The sequence below is a fragment of the Haemaphysalis longicornis genome, unplaced genomic scaffold (assembly GCF_048455015.1).
Source record: "Haemaphysalis longicornis isolate Haplotype H1 unplaced genomic scaffold, Haemaphysalis longicornis Haplotype H1 scaffold_10, whole genome shotgun sequence".
Classification (NCBI taxonomy): Eukaryota; Metazoa; Arthropoda; class Arachnida; order Ixodida; family Ixodidae; genus Haemaphysalis; species Haemaphysalis longicornis.
Genome location: NW_027526204.1, coordinates 32,810,606 through 32,828,415, shown reverse-complemented (window position 1 = coordinate 32,828,415; position 17,810 = coordinate 32,810,606). Strand labels below are relative to the sequence as shown.

The 17,810-nt window shown below is 47.4% G+C and overlaps 1 protein-coding gene across 1 annotated transcript in view; it reads left to right on the top strand.

Annotated features, from left to right (window-relative positions):
• LOC144158352 (uncharacterized) overlaps window positions 1-17,810 on the top strand; it is a 246,877-nt gene that overhangs the window by 34,162 nt on the left and 194,905 nt on the right. The gene's annotated exons all lie outside the window — the stretch shown is intronic.

The following is a 17,810-nucleotide window of genomic DNA, read 5'->3' as shown; positions in this document are numbered from 1 at the left end:
TGTTCTATTTCTTGCATAATTTGTTCGACAAGCTACTCGTTCGTTGTTCTTTTAGTTTAATTACACGGGGCCACACATGGGATACGCCCCTTCCATATAATGCCATCTTCGTACAATTGCCATGTGCTGGCTGCGTCACTGGGCACGATGAAGGAAAGTCAACGACATAAAAAATATGAGCTATTAACACCTGATATCAGATCCTTCGCGATTGCTTAAATCGCAAATTGGTTGGTTAGTGCAAGCACTGAAGGAATCTGGTGCAACCAAGAGGAAATCGCGACAAACCCATTTGTCTTGCCTAATGTTGGACAACTGAGCTCCCACCCCTCCTCTTCCACTTGTGCCCCTCCTCCCAACACAGGCTTAATTTGTACAGTTAGCTCCCCCGCACCAACCTTCATTGCATGTTTCTCACTTACTTTCATTTCGTTTTAATTATCAGTCCCCGCTTCCTCAAGATTCAATCTTCCCCATATTTTTTTTTTCAGGTCATTTTCACCTTGGTTTCCTTCTGAAAATATGACAACCGGACCGGGGTACATGGTCTAGCTCCAATGCGTCACTGCGAAGACTCCAGAAAATGCTAAACATTCACCATGACCCGTACACAACATCTCATGTGCGTAAAAAAAGCCACATAAATAACCACCGAGGACACATGACCAAAGTCTCGTAGGCTTGGATGCCTCCCCCTTCACTCCTCTTGCCTACTGATCTCGTCCACCACCCCAACAGTGGTTCTGGACGTGATGAAGGGGCTTTGTTAGGCCCCTGTCGTCCAGGCATTGAAAAGCAAGCTCGCTCGCTACACCCCTCCAAGCGTCGCAGTCGTATACCGACGCACCCCCTCTCCAGGAATCGTTCCTTGTTCGCCTCCGCTCACCCTGCAGCCAATTAACTCCTCAAGCCACACCCATCCTCGACTACCGCGACATTCCTGGATGCCAAAATTCTCCTCGCTTTCTTCCATTGTACCAGGAAACAAATTTGAATAGACTGGTGGGGACGTAAATTGAACAGGCCAAAGCTGTGGTCTCGTTACAGTTGTCTTCCAGTTTTCAACGTCAGCATTACACATTGTAGGGGCACAAGTGGCCCCCCCCTCCTTACCGAGGGGCTGGTACCCGGGGCCCAAGGACCCCCGGCCCCCCCTTAGCAACGCCACTGCAGCTGAGTGTTTTTTGTCACTACAAACGACAACTTACCTTTTGTATATATATTTAGAGGTGTGTGATTATCAACTTTGCGTCTGTGAATTGAATACAAGTTAAACTTGGCTCTGAAGTCAATAAAATATTTTTGAATACGAATAGTAAAAGCTGGCTGCGAATTGAATATTATCAAACCACACTATCTTTGTTTTGGTGTTTCTAGAGTGTATAAAACATAACTACACCAAAAAAGACAGCTTAGGCAGTCAGAAATAGACACAGCTCTGTTCAGGTACTTGCGCTTGACATACAAAAAATTTAATGTAACAGAGAAAATAAAACAGACATGGAAACCAGTGCAACAAGAATTTTGCATACATTGAGGTAAAGAAATATGGGTTCCTCAAAATACTGTGAACACAGTAAGCATATTAGGTATATTTAATGTGATAGGCATCAGTCCCCCCACTCTCCTCAATGATTGAAAGGAGGCTGGGCATGCTAGTTGCTGGTGGGACCTCACCAACAAGCCAGCAATAACATTTTATTTCTCACTTCTGCTATTATATTTATAGGAAACCTATTTTAGATTATAAATTTTTCTTTCGTAGTGTTTCACTGGACCTAACATACACCACAATTAGCGAACACTTGCTTGGTGCAAGGCTTCTGCATTAGGCTTTTGGCATGGCTTCGGTGTCATGCAGAAAAACCAACCCGCGAGGTCTTACCATGTAGTGAAGCTTGAAAGTTTGCACGTCTTCAGATAGAGCAAAAATTCAAATATTTGAAACAGAGCTGCAAATCGAATATCAAAAAGTACTCGCACAGTATTCTAAGTTGCGAATGCTCACACACCTACAAATATACTGCCTGGTCACTTCAGTATAAGTGTTTACTTTACACAAATAATTTCATGAACGATAGTTAAAAATGCAGTAAGGTGTTTCATGCAAGTTTGACGCATTTATTTGAAATCACTGATAAGCATTGGGTGCAGTTGATTGGATGATTAACCGCTCTATCTTCCCTGTACTATCTCGTACATCCCCTCAAACTCAACGGGCATGGCTTCATTTCTCCTACTCCCTTCTTTAGACACTGCTATGCTTTCCTTTCTTTCTCCGCCGGATTCGACCTCCCTCGAAGAATACGCCATTGCCCCTGCAATAGAGCACGCTACTCTTAGCGTTCCTACCACCGCGCCAGTATATATCTTCTCCGACTGTCAGTCAGCCTTTCGTAATTTCGCTAACCATGAGACCCACCCACACACCACTGATTTCGTCACTCCGATACTTGCATCGAATCCTCGGCCACGCTTCACAGTGGTTTGAATTGCTGGCCACGCTGGCATGTGCAGAAACGCCTTAGCAGACGCGCTCACTCGAGTACCTTTCCCGGGTTCGCCCATGTCCTGGCCAACCTTGTACCACCCGCCAACGGTTCGTACTCAACACTGCGCTTCCCACCTTTACCAATTACACGCCCAACGCCTATCACGCACCCTGTACCTACCCCCCAGTTCCCATCTAACTCGTGAGGCTGCGTGCCTCACTCGACAGGCTCAAACCTTTTCACTCCCCTCCCATCATATTCTTCACCGCATCTATCGGCACCCTGGCCATCCTTCCTGTCCCACCTGTTCTTCCTACCCATTCATCCCTCATTCTTATTGGGACTTCACCCCACCATCTCTTACCCAATCCCTCACTTTCATCACTTCCTGGGAGCTCTGGCTGTCTCCCCCGCCGACAGTGAACATCCAGGCTGCCCAGGAAGCTCTCTACAAACACGTGCACCGGATCCGCACAGGCATTCAGGAGTACTACGTGGACCCGGTGAATTGAACTTTCAAATTAGGACCAGGCATTCAGAAGTACTACGTGGATCCGGTAAATTGAACTTTCAAAATTAGGACCTGGACTTGGAAATAAGTGTTTGTTCTCTCTTTCTCTCCCTCTCTCCTTCCTTCCTCTACAGGGTGGGCATTCATAGGGGCACGTGTTGGGTAATATGTTGTGTTGTAGTATGTGTGGGTTTGTAGGCATCTGTACAACGGCTTTGGACTGAGAGGTTGGTGAGGGAATCCGGCAGGTCTTTTCTGCTTTCTACGAATCCGTGGCTAGTAAATTTGAGGGCAGCAGTGCGTGCCGCCTCATTCCCTAGTAGAAGGGCGTGATGTCCAGATGAGGTAGATGATCACTAGCTTTTGCATGCGTCAGTGTATTTGAGGTGTGATGCATCCTTCTTGATAAAGGGACATGCTTACTGGGAAGCACGGTGGAATCTGCCATGGCTGTGCTTGCATCTGTTTTTTGCAAAGTTGTGGAAGTGGTAGTAGTGAGTGTGGCGGGCATCAAGGGTTTCTTATGAGTGATTAATGGCAGACGTCCCAGGGTTTTTTGTGCTTAAATATGCATCAAAACAGTGAACTGAATGAAGGTGGCTACGCAGGCTAGTTGAGACTTCATCTTCACCACCGTCTGAGACTTCACCACCGCCTGTTAGGGCCTTGTCTGCCCTATGTACCATCACGATACATTGAAATAGAAATAACAAACTACGTGACTTCCAGTATATGCTGCGCATCATGGTGACGGGCTGTGTAGCCACAGGAGGAACAAAGTTACAAGAATTTGTGTCCAACAGTGTTATGGAAATAGCATTTGAGAATGTTAATTTGGCCCACTGCCGCATGTCGTGCGGGGTTCTGCTACGGTTATCAAACTTTGTCACTGTGTAGGATCAAGCAGAACACGACGAAGGCTGATCGCAGGAGCACAAACGGGCACCAAATATGGTGGTGGGCGAAATAAATATTTTCACAGACCGAACAGTGCCCTCTCGACACCCACGTGCAAGTTGGTCGAACTGGAAGTACATAATACCTTAGATAAACTGCACGAAGCTTACCATCACTCCCAAACCTCCCGCCTCAACCACCTACCAGACGAGACACCCTTGAACTCCTCGTATATCCAGCGCCCCAAGAACAGCTACAAGTGCCCGTCCACATCCGTCAACACATTTGTACAGCTCCCATACCGCGATATACGCATCAATACGCTCGTCAGGAAAGCAATTAACCCTCTGGAGGCCAACGAAACTAGCGTGGATAATTACAAACTTTTCATTTCTGTGCGCAAAGAGTCCTCTGCAATGATTTAACAAGAATATGCAGCAGGACCATGACCTCCTGAATATTATGTCCCGGAGCTTATGACAGCACGCAGCGATTACAAGACACGGGGTTCGACGAACCAAAGCGACGCGCAGGAATCACCTTTGTAGGTCGCAATAGTCTTGTCTTGTTATTTCTTAGTCAACGCCCGTGTGGTGAGCGACAAGAGTTTCGTGCGAACGATCGTTCGTGGCTGGCCGGTCGCAATAGTCTTGTCTTGATATTTCTTAGTCAATGACCGTGTGGTGAGAGTTTCGTGCGAACGATCGTTCGTGGCTGGCCATGATAGCACCGCCGTTTGATGTTGAAGGCATACGCGCACTCGCACGTCGGAGACGAAACGCCCAGCGGCCTCAACACGGTGCTCTAATGAAATGCAGCGCAGAAGCTTGTCGCGAGCGCACTCATCACTCTCGCAAATCGAGGCGGCACAACTGATGCAGAACGCCCGTGTTCACCGTCGTAACGCACTACGCGCAAATAAGGCGGCCGCACACACTCAGCGTCTCAATCACACGCTGCACACCACCGTGAGTGCTCTCCAGAAGTTCTTCGAGAGCGCCCTTATCACAATCGCAAGCCGAACACCTATGCACCGCTGCAACGGCAGGCAAAAATCACGGCAAGAAGATCGCAGCAAGGCATGGAGGCAGCAAGGTAACCGTACAACTATGGTCCCTAGAAATATTTGCTAGTCTGCCGTCCGCGCGCTTTCTCTATGGGAAGGCGTGTCCGCGCCGCTGATGCACGCACAGCGCTGCGCAGAGGGCGCTGCCAGCAATCGGAGCGCCCGAGCGGCGGAGCGAGAGCGGCCGCAGGACGGCCTGTGCCGCGCGCTACTGCCGCGGAGCGCGAGCGCGCATCGGTGTTTGTCGGCCACTTAGAGCGGTGAAATCGAATGGCAGGAGGTACATCAGCTCACAATTGAAGGTACGATAGTACTATAAGACCTTTTAGTTTCACACCCCGAATTTTTTGCGAATTGGGCTACAGAGCCTCTTTGCGGCCGCTGAATTTCGCGAGCGAGACCGAAGGATGAAACCGCAGCAACCAGCGTAGCCGTTTCGCTGCCACCGCTAGAACCATTATTAAAGTGAAGGTTTATATGTGTCACTCAATGGCCTATGTCGCCTCGAAAAAGCACGGCAGGAAAGCCAACTGTCTCTGACGACGGTGATGTTTGTGAGTAAAGTGGGATGAAAAAAACGCTTCCCGTGGTAAGAATCGAAGCTGGCTCCATCACGTTATGAAGCCGACGTCTATCTCCTTGAGCAATTCCAACATGGTCGAAGCAGTTTGGATTTGGAGAGGAGTGTATGGACGTGCACATGTAATTAGTCAGAAAAATTATCCACTCCTCCACTCCGCAACGATGGTTGAACACGAAGCTTTCTTCGCGTGAAATCAAAGGGCAAAGGGTCGATGTCAAATCCGGTACGATCATAAGTACAAAATGCGTGCGAGTCAAAGTCAAAGCTCAATGAGTCAAAGTCAAAACTCAAACGACAAGGAATCGCTCACAAGAAAGCTTCGCGTTCAACCATCTTCGTCGTTAGACAGAGGGGTGTATGATTTTTTAAAGCAATGTTCAGACAGTGAGATCCCGTTCAAAAAGAGCTCCCTGCGGCACCAGAAGCTGCGTTTATTCCACATCGAAACTACCGGGTTATTCCCGAATGTCATTGACGGCGACAAGCACGCAGCCGGCTGGTAGGCTGACAAGAAGAAAAGCGAAAGCTTGAGTAAAATGTTGTGCCAGCAAAAACTTGTCCCTATATACTTTGGGCAGAGTGCGGGGGGAGGATGGATAACGCAAGGTATATATGGTCATGACGGTATAAATAAACCTCAATATTTTTACTCCTTGGTTTCAAACAACACAATCCTGTGCAATGAGGAATGCAAGCAAAGTTACTGATTTGCAGCCGGGTGTTATTAAAAATCAGTTTCACGTACCCAATGCTGGCGGATGTTTCAAGTCCTGGTATTCACCAAAATTACAGGCACGCAAAAGAGGTTTGATAGTACCCAATTTTTTTTTTATTTCGACGTAAGTGGAGTGTGGGTTAAGCGAAATGCGAAAAATTATGGCCAGATCACTGGAATAAGAGCTAGTGCTGGTAACAAACGCTCCAATGCACAGGGAAGCTTCCGGAATACAGGCAAAATAATTTTCAGAAAAAAACAATTTTTGTAGGTATGGCGGAAAAAGAACTGCGTGATGCTCGCCTGTTTCGCGTTCGCGTCTGGTCCCAAAAAAGTGTTCTCGAGCTTCTCAATGCCGCATCAACTGTTGGTCGCCAACGCTAAATTCTATCTTTCTGTGAAACAGGCAAAGCATATGTTTTTCTTGTTCCTGCCGTTTTTGGCACTTCTTGAGACACGTCGTCGTCCACATGATCAGAACCGTCTTCTCCAGCTATATCAACGATATAGGCGTCGGACAGCACTCCGCTAACGGGACATCGGCCGCGCACAGTGCGTACCACGCGCAAATTTGCCGTTCGCGACGGTGTTCGGCGCGTAATGGGAGCTACCGAGAGCTTATCAGCTGCCTGCAGCGGATGTTGCATTGTGTCCTCTTTGTCAACATTTCGAGATATCCCTGATCCCCGAAAAGACGTTTCGAGGCAAATGTTGGAAAATGTAGGCTATGACAAGTATATGCACGGCAAAAAAAAAAAAAAAAAACTTTCGACTTAACCGATATTTCGAGATATCCGAGTTCGAGTTATGGATAAATCACTGTATCTGATGACTGAAGGTGATAAAACTTTTTTTATTCGGCATTTACATTTAACAGATTCCCAGTTGACTGGATGTTACTGAGGGGGCCACGAAGACGTGCGCTTTAGGGCCTCCAGATCAACGATGCGAAAGGTCAGAAGGCACCGGTTCGAGCTGCTTTATTTACATACACGTACAGGGGACAACACCTTGGGAAACTTGCAAAGAAAGACGGTTCCAAAGAGCCATACAAAAAAGCGGAGCGCCGACACACCACACACACACATTTTCACGCGCTGACGAATCCATCAGTTAACAACGGCGGGGGTATTCACAAAGAACGGTTGTTTGCTTGGTAATGTAGCTGAAGTCCCGTATGACGTTTCCAAGCTGGAAAACGATGCCGTGCCGGCACTGTTCCCGAATCCCCCGAGTATGTCTCGAAATCGGTTCGACACATACTCGGGGGCTAGCGTAGCGTCACGATTCCGCGGTTTTTACTAGGCTCGATCCTTCATAATACGGGAAAACGTACTCCTCTCACTTCACGCTTCGGTTAAAACTCTTCGTACTGGTAAGAACCAACTTATTTGGCTAATCTGGTTTGTCGACAGGAACGGATAGGGTTCGAAAAGGGGCAGTTAAAATGGGCTGAGCCCGCCCAGAAATAGGGCAGAACTACGAAGGCAGTAGCGGCACGGCAGAGCGCCGTCGCCGCAGGCCATCGCGCCGGCCGGCCACCGCGCTCCGATTGACTGCAGCGCCGCCGCTGCATGCATCACGGAGTAGCCCCCTTCGCGGCTGGCGGACGGCAGACTAGCACATATTTCTAGGGACCATAGTACAACCACAGAACAGGGAGGATTGTACAACAGCTGCCATTTCTTTAAAACAATGACGTCACATCCGGCAAAAAAAAAGCCGCTTTCTTTGTTTCTTGATGTCTAGTTGGCGCATGCGCAGCAGGGCTCGTCCACCGTTCCTGAACGTCAGGTGGAGAGTCGTGCCTAGTGCACCTGACGTTCAGGAACGGTGGACGAGCATTACTGCGCATGCGCCAACTAGACAACAAAAAACAAAGAAAGCGACTTTTTTTTTTTACCGGATGTGACGTCATGGTTTAAAAAAAAATGGCAGCTGTTGCGCGGTTATTTCGCTGCGCTCTTCTCGTCGTGATTTTTGCCTGCCGTTGCAGCGGTGCATAGGTGTTTGACTCACGATTGTGATGAAGGTGCTCTCGAAGAACTTCTGGAGAGCACTTACGGTCGTGTGCAGCGTGTGATCGGGACGCTGAGTGTGTGCGACTGCCTAATTTTCGCGTAGTACGTTGCGACCACGACCGTCGTGTTGCGACGGTGACCACGGGCGCTCTGCATCAGTTCTGCCGCCTCGATTTACGACAGTGATGAGTGCGTTCCCGTCAAACTTCTGCACTGTGTTTTAATAGAGCGCCGTGTTGAGGCCGCTGGGCGTTTCGCCGCCTACGTGCCGTGGCGAGAGGCAGCAACGCTGGTCAGACGAGGGCACTGGGATGGCGCCAACCTCCTTGGATGGCGCATGACCGCTCCCATCGTAACCAAGCTAGCCACTGCAAACGTAGACCACTTCTACGTAGACCACAGGGCTGTGTTTTTGTCACAGTACAACGGAGTTAACCTGTGCGAAGGTATAGTTGTGTGTTGGGAGTCGTGAGGCAGGCAGGTAATGTTCACCATTGCGAAGGTGTAGTAACTACCATGATCTGTCTGCTAATCCCTTTGTTGATGATAATAGGACATGCAGCCCGGTGGGAGGTAGGGCTGCGCACAGGACAAAGGTTTTTTTTGTTGTTGTTGTTACCAGGAACCAAGACTTAATAATATACATCCAGGCCTCAAGTAGTGAATGAGAAAATATTAACTAGTTGCACTTAGCCCTGGTGCCAAAGCATTTTTTTTTCGTGGCCCCTCTCAAGTTACCGTTTTAAAATTATCCCTTCTAAGGCACGTTCAAGCTGGTATAATGCCATGCATTCAACAGATGCTGGACAGTTCACCCATTATGTCCTTGATGTCTGCTGTCACATGCCGAAGAACAATATGGTACTTCAGTTGGTACTTTTAGGAACAGATCTTATGATGTGCAATGCTTTCAAGTTCATTTCTTCTGTGTTTAGCGTGACTGAGGACTTGTCTGCAGCAATCTTACCGCAAATAAGTTATTGCTTGTCGAACAGCACAAAAGTACCACTACAACTTAAAACTGAAATTAGTCAGGGATGAGGTTTTGCTTGTCAGTTTTCTCTCTCTAGCAGTGATGGCAATGGCAGCTGAGCAGTGACGTTGCTGGGTAAACTTGCACCCAGGGCCCAGAAAATTTGTCTCCCCCTCACTTATACAAAACAATTATTAATAATAAAACTAGTGTTATTGTTATTATTGATAATATTAATGTCTTCTATTGTTAGCATATGAAGGCTGGTTCACACTTGCGACTGGAGCTACCAAAAGCGATTTCTGTCACTCTTGTCACTCGGCATTGCTCTCATCGCGCAACAAGAGCAATTGGTCTCGACAAATTTTGTGTCTTTCATTTGGATACCAATGTAAAAAAAACTTTTTACAGCTACTTAATGCATGGGCTTCGAAACGTCGATGCAAGCATGCATAATATGTGACATGCGATGCGAAATGAAGCCACAGGATACTTGATGTGTAGTTATTTATAAAGAACTGGCAATATAGTATTAGAAAAGTAAGCAGCAAAATAAGAAGCCGTGTGTTATTTAGGCAATAATAGCTACACGAGCTTGGTTTAGAGAACCCCAGACGACGACTCTGGTGCAGATCTTGATACACAACACCGACCTTTTCATTGAATTAGGCATCGATAAAAATCCTAACAGTAAGGAGCATCATGGTGTGTCACTCGCGAGCACGAAAACACCATTAGCAGCCGAGAAAGGAGTGGCCAAGAGCTACTTGCAGCAGCACAGGGTGTAATGCGCCAAACCAAAGTAGGGTAGGGGAAAGGTGAAGGCTGATATGCAGCAGTGTGAGAGTACCACATCTTACAGTCGATACCAAGCAAATGGATGCCTGCAAGAGCAATGGAGGTGTGATAGAGTCTCGGGCCTCGTCAGAAAACGACACTATAAGGTGGTCGCCAGAGGCGTTCAGAAAGCTTTGCAGTCCGCTGTGCCGACTAAATCATGCAGACGTCCCGTGGGCATGGAGGAGGGTGGCCAGCAATGATAGGGCTGTTTAAAGGCAACACATGCAAGACAAATAGTCGCTTCATTCGCATTAATTTTCCTGTGTCTAGGAACACACCTTGAACAAGTTATGCTTGAAGGATTACAGGCGGAGCCTGGTGAAAGAAGGCTGGGGGAGAAATAGAAGTTGTCGCAGCAAATAAACAACAGCCGAACATAAAAAAAGCTATTTCCAAGTTTGTGCAGGAAAAGTGGTGTACAATGTGAAAGAAACGGCCGCCCCACAAATTGGGAATAACTGCCTGCGCCTGCCCGTTTGTCACTAAAGGCAGCCTCTGTGGCAGCATGCAACTGCTGGAAATTTCTCTAAGTGAGAATTTCAGTACGTTTGAAATAAATACATTGTCGGGTCTCTTTATTTCTATGGTTATGTCATTACTGAGAATGGAAGCAGATAGAAAGGGAACTTTTAGCGTTGAAAGAGACGACTGGCCGTACATGAGTCGTCTAAGCGGCCAGTGCACGGCTAGTCGTGTGGATGTTTGTCTGCGACAATGTTGTCGTTTCCTTTCGTACGTTGTAAAAAGATTCTACCACACATTTGCAAATAAGTTAATTGACATTGGCGTCTTGGGAAAACGAACACAGTGTAAAGTATAAAATGTCAGGTTCGGGCTTACCAGTGATTCAGCCAGAGGAGGAAATCTGAATTGAAGGAGGTTACGAAGCGATAAAAAAAGAACTCTTGAGTAAAATATCAGATTCGTACGGGCCCGAGTGTATCAGCGCCACACGCTGGCTCACAACCGTTCGGTCGCGCCCATCCCGATGTGTTGGTGATGATTTCATTGACGTCGTTGTACACTCGAGTAACTCAAGACAGATCCTAGATGAAACAACCTTTTCCCAGTAGCTGAGGAAATAATATCGCCCTCTCCAACCAAAAGTAACAACCAAGAACAAGACGTTTGGGACCCATCTAAATTCCCTCTTCTTTCAGGGGTGACTGGGGTCGCGTCGTAGCGCCGGTCACTCACAAAGTGCCTCGCTGTGGAGCGCGGTGCCCGCATGTACACAAGTGGGAGGGTTCGGAGGGAAGGATTTATGTTCTTTGCATCTTTTCCGCCAGTTGGTCACGCTTCTGGAGCGTTTCACCGAAGTCTCTTTTGCGGTCTGATGTTTTGCAGTACTGGGCGACAGTTTTGCAGCCGGACGTCGTTGTGCTGCCTGAGTCGTTCCAGTAGATTTTTCCTCCCCAATGCATGGGGAGGGGCACTCAGCTCAAAAATCGTGTATACAACACCGGGCGTCCTGTCCTTTGTCGCACAGTCTTCAACATTTTTTTTCTAGTAATGTTCACAAAGCACTCAGCAGAACGCTTTCACTAACACAGAAACTGCCCCTCACTCCCACCTCAATTATGGTGGGGTCTCCCGACCATATTCCGGGATGGGAGCACTCAGCGGATCGAATGCCTAATGATGGAAAGTGGGTGACGTGCCTGGTGTTTATCTTTTTTTTATGCACTTAATTCGTTGTCCTGTCCTTTTTTTTCTCACCCTCCACCTTGAAAGATGAACCTACCAGAGCAAAATATTTAGGTCATCAGCTTCAAATATTTCTTCACTTAGAACTCCTTGGGACGGCCACACGAAAACCATGATAAAATGGAAAGAAGATCAACACACGGCTATCCGCTTTATTTATGTGCGCAACGCAGATACTCATTTATATTGCTCTTAACTTACAGGGGAATGAAATAAAAAAACATAGATTTACCTGATTAAAAGTTAGGTAAATAAAATAAATGCCTACATAACTGTTCTATTTCTTGCATAATTTGTTCGACAAGCTACTCGTCCGTTGTTCTTTTAGTTTAATTACATGGGGCCGCATGGGATACGCCCCTTCCATATAATGCCATCTTCGTACAATTGCCATGTGCTGGCTGCGTCACTGGGCACGATGAAGGAAAGTCAACGACATAAAAAATATGAGCTATCAACACCCGATATCAGATCCTTCGCGATTGCTTAAATCGCAAATTGGTTGGTTAGTGCAAGCACTGAAGGAATCTGGTGCAACCAAGGGGAAATCGCGACAACCCATTTGTCTCGCCTAATGTTGGACACCTGAGCTCCCACCCCTCCTCTTCCACTTGCGCCCCTCCTCCCAACACAGGCTTAATTTGTACAGTTAGCTCCCCCGCACCAACCTTCATTGCATGTTTCACACTTATTTCATTTCGTTTTAATTATCAGTCCCCGCTTCCTCAAGATTCAATCTTCCCCATATTTTTTTTTTTTACAAAATATGACAACCGGACCGGGGTACACGGTCGCCGACGCGTCACTGCGAAGACTCCAGAAAATGCTAAACATTCACCATGACCCGTACACAACATCTCATGTGCGTAAAAAAAGCCAGATAAATAACCGCTGAGGACACATGACCAAAGTCTCGTAGGCTTGGATGCCTCCCCCTTCACTTCTCTTCCCTACTGATCTCGTCCGCCGCCCAAACAGTGGCTCTGGATGTGATGAAGGGGCTTTGTTAGGCCCCTGTCGTCCCATTGAAAAGCAAGCTCGCTCGCTCGCTACACCCCTCCGAGCGTCACAGTCGTATACCGACGCACCCCCTCTCCAGGAATCGTTCCTTGTTCGCCTCCACTCACCCTGCAGCCAATTAACTCCTCAAGTCGCACCCATCCTCGACTACTGCGACATTCCTGGATGCCAAAATTCTCCTCGCTTTCTTCCATTATACCAGGAAACAAATTTGAATAGACTGGTGGGGACGTAAATTGAACAGGCCAAAGCTGCGGTCTCGTTACAGTTGTCTTCCAGTTTTCGACGTCAGCATTACACATTGTAGGGGCACAAGTGGCACTTAACCGAGTGGCTGGTACCCGGGGCCCAGGGACCCCCCCCCCCTTAGCGACGCCACTGCAGCTGAGAGTTTTTTGTCACTACAAATGACAACTTACCTTTTGTATATATATTTAGAGGTGTGTGATTATCAACTTTGCGTCTGTGAATTGAATACAAGTTAAACTTGGCTGTAAATTCAATAAAATATTTTTGAATACGAACAGTAAAAGCTGGCTGCGAATTGAATATTTTCAAACCACACTATCTTTTTTTTGGTGTTTCTAGAGTGTATAAAACATAACTACACCAAAAAGACAGCTTAGGCAGTCAGAACTAGACACATCTCTGTTCAGGTACTTGCGCTTGACATACAAAAAATTTAATGTAACAGAGAAAATAAAACATAGACATGCAAATCAGTGCAAAAAGAATTTTGCATACATTGTCATAAAGAAGTATGGGTTCCTCAAAATACTGTGAACACACTAAGCATATTAGGTATATTTAATATGATAGGCAGCAGTCCCCCCCCCCCAGTCTCCTCAATGATTGGAAGGAGGCTGGGCATGCTAGTTGCCCGTGGGACCTCACCAATAACCCAGCAATAATGTTTTATTTCTCACTTCTGCTATTATATTTATAGGAAATCTATTTTAGATTATAAATTTTGCTTTCGTAGTGTTGCACTTGACCTAACATACACCACAGTTAGCGAACACTTGCTTGGTGCAAGGCTTCTGCATTAGGCTTTTGGCACGGCTTCGGTGTCATGCAGAAAAACCAACCCGCAAGGTCTTACCATGTAGTGAAGCTTTAAAGTTTGCACGTCTTCAAATAGAGCAAACATTCGTTCCTCTACTATTTGTAAATTTCAAATATTTGAAACAGAGCTGCAAATCGAATATCAAAAAGTACTCGCACAGTATTCTAAGTTGCGAATGTTCACACACCTTCAAATATACTGCCTGGACGCTACAGTATAAGTGTATAATTTACACAAATAATTTCATGAATGGGAGTTAAAAATGCAGTAAGGTGTTTCATGCAAGTTTGACGCATTTATTTGAAATCGCTGATAAGCATTGGGTGCAGTTGATTGGATGCTTAACCGCTCTGTCTTCCCTGTACTATCTCCTACATCCCCTCAAACTCAACGGGCATGGCTTCATTTCTCCTACTCCCTTCTTTAGACACTGCTATGCTTTCCTTTCTTTCTCCACCGGATTCGACCTCCCTCCTAGAATACGCCATTGCCCTTGCAATAGAGCACGCTACTCTTAATGTTCCTACCACCACGCCAGTATATATCTTCTGCGACTGTCAGTCAGCCCTTCGTAATTTCGCTAACCATGAGACCCACCCACACACCACTGATTTCATCACTCCGATACTTGCATCGAATCCTCGGCCACGCTTCACACTGGTTTGGGTTCCTGGCCACGCTGGCATGTGCGGAAATGCCTTAGCAGACGCGCTTACCCGAGTACCTTTCCCGGGTTCGTCCATGTCCTGGCCAACCTTGTACCACCCGCCGACGGTTTGTACTCAACACCGCGCTTCCCGCCATTACAAATTACACACTCAACACCTATCACGCACCCTGTACCCACCCCCCAGTTCCCGCCTAACTCGTGAGGCTGCGTGCCTCATTCGACAGGCTCAAACCTCTTCACTCCCCTCCCATCACATTCTTCACCGCATCTATCGGCGCCCTGGCCATCCTTCCTGCCCCAGGTGGTCTTCCTATCCATCCATCCCTCATTCTAATTGGGACTTCACCCCATCATCTCTTACCCAATTCCTCACTTTCATCACTTCCTGGGAGCTCTGGCTGTCTCCCCCACCGACAGTGAACATCAGGCTGCCCAGGAAGCTCTCTACAAACACGTGCACCGGGTCCGCACGGGCATTCAGGAGTACTACGTGGATCCAGTGAATTGAACTTTCAAATTAGGACCACGCATTCAGGAGTACTACGCAGATCCGGTAAATTTAACTTTCAAATTAGGACCTGGACTTATAAATAAGTGTTTGTTCTCTCCCTCTCTCTCCTTCCTTCCTTTACAGGGTGGGCATTCATAGGGGCACGTGTTGGGTAATATGTTGTGTTATAGTATGTGTGGGTTTGTAGGCATCTGTAAAACGGCTTTGGACTTAAGAGGTTGGTGAGGGAATCTGGCAGGTCTTTTCTACTTTCTACGAATCCGTGGCTTGTAAATTTGAGGGCAGCAGTGCGTGCTGCCTCATTCCCTTGTAGAAAGGCGTGATGTCCAGATGAGGTAGATGATCACTAGCTTTCGTATGCGTCGTAGTGTATTTGAGGTGTGATGCATCCTTCTTGATAAAGGGACATGCTTACAGGGAAGCACAGTGGAATCTGTCATGGCTATGCTTGCATCTGTTTTTTGCAAAGTTGTGGAAGTGGTAGTGGTGAGTGTGGCGGGCATCAAGGGTTTCTTATGAGTGATTAATGGCAGACGTCCCAGGGTTTTGTGCTTAAATATGCATCAAAACAGTGAACTGAATGAAGGTGGCTATGCAGGTTAGTTGAGACTTCATCTTGGAAATTTTGGTCAAATGTCAGGCATGACTCAAGGAAAGGATAGAGGAAAGCTTCATCAACGAAGCTTCATTTCCCTCTGAGAGTGATTACAAAGTAAACAAAACCCTCATGTGACACTGCTTTAACACCACATGTATAAAAAGCAATTACAGCTGCTGCACACTTCACACTAATTATTCAGTATTCTATAGTGCATCTGTCTCCCACCTTTATCACATAGGCCTCAAAGATTTCTCGTTCCTGTTTTGTGCCATACAACTTCAGCACTCTCGTCGTATCAAATTCTGGCATGCAGCCACCTGGCGTGCATTGAGTCTTGGAGTGGAGTACCAAATCGGTTTCTGTTCAAGTCGTCACCAATGCGGCATGCTCCCACCACCGCCTGTTAGGGCCTTGTCTGCCCTATGTACCATCAAGATACATTGAAATAGGAACAACAAACTACGTGACTTTCAGTATATGCTGTGCATCATGGTGACGGGCTGTGTAGCCACAGGAATAACAAAGTTACAAGAATTCGTGTCCAACAGTGTTATGGAAATAGCATTTGAGAATGTTAATTTGGCCCACTGCCGCATGTCGTGCGGGGTCCCGCTACGGTTATCAAACTTTGTCACTGTGTACGCTCAAGCAGAACACGACGAAGGCTGATCGCAGAAGCACAAACGGGCACCAAATATGGTGGTGGGCGAAATAAATATTTTCACGGACCGAACAGTGCCCTCTCGACACCCACGTGCAAGTTGGTCGAACTGGAAGTACATAATACCTTAGATAAACTGCACGAAGCTTACCATCACTCCCAAACCTCCCGCCTCAACCACCTACCAGACGAGACACCCTTGAACTCCTCGTATATCCAGCGCCCCAAGAACAGCTACAAAGTGTGCCCGTCCACATCCGTCAACACATTTGTACAGCTCCCATACCGCGATATACGCATCAATACGCTCGCCAGGAAAGCAACCCTCTGGAGACCAACGAAACTAACGTGGATAATTACAAACTTTTCATTTCTGCGCGCCAAGAGTCCTCTGTAATGATTTAAGAATATGCAGCAGGACCATGACCTCCTGAATATAATGTCAAGAGCTTATGACAGCACGCAGCGATTACAAGACACGGGGTTCGACGAACCAAAGCGACGCGCAGGAATCACCTTTGTAGCCTGTAGGTCGGAATAGTCTTGTTATTTCTTAGTCAACGACCGTGTGGTGAGCGACAATAGTTTCGTGCGAACGATCGCTCGTGGCTGGCCGGTCGCAATAGTCTTGTCTTGATATTTCTTAGTCAATGACCGTGTGGTGAGCGACAAGAGTTTCGTGCGAACGATCGTTCGCGGCTGGCCATGATAGCACCGCCGTTTGATGTTGAAGGCATACGCGCACTCGCACATCGGAGACGAAACGCCCAGCGGCCTCAACACGGTGCTCTAATAAAATGCAGCGCAGAAGCTTGTCGCGAGCGCACTCATCACTCTCGCAAATCGAGGCGGCACAACTTATGCAGAACGCCCGTGTTCACCGTCGTAACGCACTACGCGCAAATAAGGCGGCCGCACACACTCAGCGTCTCAATCACACGCTGCACACCACCGTGAGCGCTGTCCAGAAGTTCTTTGAGAGCGCCCTTATCACAATCGCAAGCCGAACACCCATGCACCGCTGCAACGGCAGACAAAAATCACGCCGAGAAGATCGCAGCAAAGTAAACGTACAACAGCTGCCATTTTTTTTAATTATGACGTCACATCCGGCAAAAAAAAAAGTCGCTTTCTTTGTTTTTTGATGTCTAGTTGGCGCATGCGCAGTAGGGCTCGTCCACCGTTCCTGAACGTCAGGTGCCTAGTGCTAGTCGATGGAGAGACCGTTCGGTAGAGGCGGCGCTGCAAGCGTATGTTCTACTGACGCCGAAAGGTCATTCAACTAGACTTTAGCAGTGACGCTAGACCTGTGCTCCGGTCAGAAATCACCGGCGAAAATGCGCCGGGGTTCCCACCTGTGCTGGCGGCGGGTAAACGGCGCGGCTTGCAGCCACAGAGTTTCTTCTAAATAGACGCTTGCTAAATAACCTCAGCTTGTGGTGTAAACATACGCCTGCAGCGCCTCCTTGGAGTGAG